At 40.1% G+C, this 4317-nt stretch overlaps 1 long non-coding RNA gene across 1 annotated transcript; it reads left to right on the top strand.

Moving 5' to 3' along the window:
- The first annotated feature begins 1177 nt into the window (after positions 1 to 1177).
- On the top strand, positions 1178 to 3933 carry LOC147467437 (uncharacterized). Its single transcript, XR_015190617.1, has 5 exons — positions 1178 to 1297; positions 1884 to 1953; positions 2308 to 2470; positions 2675 to 2847; positions 3396 to 3933. It is a non-coding gene; the product is annotated as an uncharacterized LOC147467437 (long non-coding RNA).
- The last annotated feature ends 384 nt before the right edge of the window (positions 3934 to 4317 follow it).

Genomic DNA, 4317 nt, shown 5'->3' with positions numbered 1-4317 from the left:
ATGCATCTAGCGATGAACACAGACTTCGCTTATGGGAGGGGCAAGAGCAAGTGGAAAGACTCTGTGCACATGAGAATTAGGTTAGGGTATAAATACTACTGGGAGTTAGGTGTCCCGACAGGTGAACAGGAAAAAAAATGCAGGGTGTGTAGGTCACCAAGGTCACACACCTTAGTACACTATATCTTACAGTGTCCCATGCTTCAGATTTACAGAAACTCAGAGATAGCTGGACTCCCCGAACAAGCTGTATGGATGCTTAGAAATGGCCAGGTAATACAAATTTTAAAGAAGTATAAACACTTCGCATCGACCACATAATTGTAGTTGACAACAGTGTATACCCGATTGTGACTTCCCTTCTGCCGAGACTACGATAGCCCAAGTAGGATTTTATTGAGATGTGAATGAATATCATTTATGATACATCATCCTGTTAAATACAAACAGACTTCTTGACTTTCTGATAAATTCTTTCCTCCGGAAGCATACATATATATTATTAACATATATGTGCGCCACATATTTCAAGTATGTAATCATGTGACCTTAGGAGAGGACCTTGCATGCTGAGGGTGATAATCCATACTGTTATATCGTTCTCCTGATATGTAAACATTTAATTGTGTATGCTTGTGATTGACCCGTCTTTTGCTCTGTATATATTTCAACATGTTGACATAGCTGTAAGGTTTTGTAAAATATATGTGAGCCCAAAGAGGGACTAAGATTGGGGTGAGGATAACCTATGTTACCTCATCCTTTTGAGATGTACGTAATCACTTGTCTCAATAAACTCGTCAAAGTCAAAAAAGTCTCTCTCTCTCTCTCTCTCTCTCTCTCTCTCTCTCTCTCTCTCTCTCTCTCTCTCTCTCTTTCTCTCTCTCTCTCTCTGCCTCCTAATGTTGTTGTTGTTGTTTTCCTTGCCCCAAGTACAAATATTTAGATACAAAATTACAACTGCATCATTCCTTATGTTTGCAAGTCTGAAGTTGCCAAGGGTCGAAGGCCAAACACGCCCATCCCCTTCTCTACCTCTCCGGATCATCCATGCTTTTGTGCATTCGATGTATTTCAAAACAACAACCGCTAAAAAAAAAAAAAAAAAAAAAAAACTCCACCTTCCGCCTCGTGCCTATATAGCCCGGGCGAAGCTACGGCCTCGCAAATCTCTCTGAACCTTCCAAGGGCGTCCGTTACCCTCATAAGGTGGATACGAGAGCCGGCGGAATGATCGCCTTGGCATTTCCTCTGTTGCGTCGCCTTCGTCGGGGTGCTCTCAGCTCCCGGTGATGACGTAAGTGAAATGTGTTTTTTTTTTTTTTTTTTTTTTCTTGATTATGTCACTTTCATCTCGTGTTGAAATGTTCTTCAGAGTATTGCAACTTTTTGGTTATTGGTGTGTAATTCTGTCTGGATGTTATTATTAGGAGAGTTTGATTTAAATGTTATGAATGACATTTAATCTTGGCTCATTGAAAATTCTAAAGTCCTACTTTTTTCCAACACGGTTTCATGATGATCTTTATATAAGTGTGTAAATCTTGGAAAATATACACAAAGTGATTTATAATGATTTTTTTATTATTATTATTATTATTATTCGCTTAAAAATCCATCCTCTTGGCCTGCCTCCATCCACGCTACATTTATATATACCTTCATATTCACAAAATCTTAATCAGTTTACAATAATTAGTTCGAAATCAAATGCTATTTACATTTTTCAGTGCAATATGCAAATGATCAATCTGTTCTTAATCGTCTTATTTCAGTTGCGATTACTGGGCTTTCCTTGTTATGATTCTTGTTTACTTATTTTATGCTTTTAACTCCTTGTATTAATGACGTGACTGTTTTTTTGTTTTTTGTTTTTTTTCCAGAAGGCAAATCTGTCAAACGCTTCGTCCGGGCTACCTCTGACCAACGTCCAACCCTTCGGAGCCTCTGCTGGTTTGTATCTACCAGCAATCACAACCGCTTGCACCCACACACGCACACACACACACACGCACACACACACACACACATACACACACACACGCACACACACAAACACACACACACACACACACACACATACACACACACACACATACACGCGCACACACACACACACACACACACACACACACACACACACACACACACACACACACACACACACACACACACACACACACACTTCTACTAGCCTGATAATAATACCTCACCTGCCATAGATTTTGTCTACTTTCCCCACCATGATGATCACATAGACTAAAACCCTCACTTAAGATTAGTACCATCTGATCTTGCATCTTGCAGTGGAGTCACGCATCATAGGAGGCCGCATAGCCCACCCTCACGCCCACCCTCACGCCCACCCTCACGCCCACCAGGCTGCCATCAGGCAAAACGGGAAAATCTTCTGCGGAGGTTCTTTGATAAGTGATATGATGGTGTTGACAGCCGCCCATTGCGTGGACAGGTGAGATATATTTGTGTAATTTAATCCTTAAAGTGTGAAATTTAACACATTGCAAAATCTATTGGCATTTTTATAAGCGCCATTGGCAGTGTTTCAGAGTGACATGCTAAAAAGTAGTCTTTATTTTTCTTCTTCGTCTGTTTTTTTTTTTATTTTTTTATTCATTTATTTATTCTTTTATACGCTATTGTCTTTTTTTTACAGAAAGAAAGCAAAATATGATGTTATTCTTGGCGCCCACAATTTAGGTGAGCAGGAAGACACTTAACAGGTCGTGGGCGTGAAGGATACCTACATACATCCCGACTATAGTCTAGGGCGTGGTTATATGAGTGATATAGCTGTCATAAAGCTAGTGGGCAGCGTAGAAATTAACGGTAAGTTACGATCTTGTTTTTCTGGATGTGTTTCTGCGTGCTTATGTTTATGTCAGTATAAGTACATTGGAATATTATCTTATGAAAAAATAAAATGTGTATGTATACGTGTGTGTGTGTGTGTGTGTGTGTGTGTGTGTGTGTGTGTGTGTGTGTGTGTGTGTGTGTGTGTGTGTGTGTGTGTGTGTGTGTGTGTGTGTGTGTGTGTGTGTGTATATGTGTGTGTGTGTGTGTGTGTGTGTGTTTGTGTGTGTGTGTGTGTGTGTGTGTGTGTGTGTGTGTGTGTGTGTGTGTGTGTGCTTTAAAGTCACTAAATACAACAAAAAATCTCATCTCAATCCGTTCAGCCCCCTCCCCCACCCCTTCCCCTCCACCTCCCCTCCACCTCTCAGTCGCTTTCCCACGCCCTCTCTGATTGTCTGTAAATAGCATTATAATAAGAGATTTAATTCGCTTATACGAGCGGTGGTGATTTACGTCCCTGCCTTTGTCTCTCAGTAACACTACCAATCATGACACTAACTGACCCCTTCCTTCTCCTTCCCCAGCGATTTATAAAAGACAGCTCTTCGGGGTTGCCTCCTTTGTGGCGTCGCGTCGGGGTGCTCGCCAAGGGACCCACAAGGGCACGCCAATGTAGCCCACTTTAGCAGGTGGATTAAAGACATCATTACAAAGGGTGATCCATCTGCTGCCGACTCCTTGGTACCGGGTTTGTTTCTTTTACTGGTGGTGAATTTAGTATTTATGATATATTGATGACAGAAGATGAATTGAGAAGAGATAAAAGAAAAAAAAAGTAAGAAGAGAAAATATATTACATTATATTCAGTGCACTGATTTGTATGAATTATATTATTCTATAGACAAATGAATTAGATGCATGCATATCACCCATACACGCACGTACAGATTCTTCTACAAATAAATGAATAAAGAGATATGTGTAAATACTATACACGTGTTTATAAACAAACTTGTTCAACATGAATCCTTTACATGTTTCTAAATATCGTAAGACCTCTGTTATAAAGTTGATTATAAAGCAACATTTTGCTTCCCGAAGAAAGGGCAGCTCTCTTTTTAAGATTAATTCTGTGCAACGAGTACGAGTAAAGAGCTAGAAAAATGATCGTTGTTCTTACCCTAAACCAAGCATACACTCATATCTCTACCCCTTGTGCCATCCCCGACCTTAGCCTCACTCCTCTTATACATCCAGCCTCCTTTCACAGCGTTTAAAGTCAATGTCAAAATATGCTGTTTATATCATAGGCTATACTTTTGTATAAAAAATTGCAAGTCGGCATAACACAGGACAGTTCTCAGAGTATTGTGCTTAGAAAGATGATATTCTTACCTAAGTCATGTTCTCAGCAAGCACAATGGTTTGTATTGGCAGCCTTGCTACGGGTGCTTCTTTGACCTTCGTTAGCTGAGACATGTGCCTTGATATCAGTTAAATATCTA

The sequence above is a fragment of the Penaeus japonicus genome, unplaced genomic scaffold (assembly GCF_977035675.1).
Source record: "Penaeus japonicus unplaced genomic scaffold, GWHDUDI00000001_assembly GWHDUDI00000036, whole genome shotgun sequence".
Classification (NCBI taxonomy): Eukaryota; Metazoa; Arthropoda; class Malacostraca; order Decapoda; family Penaeidae; genus Penaeus; species Penaeus japonicus.
The sequence above is the reverse complement of the archived record's forward strand: the minus strand, read 5'-3'. Positions and strand labels throughout refer to the sequence as shown.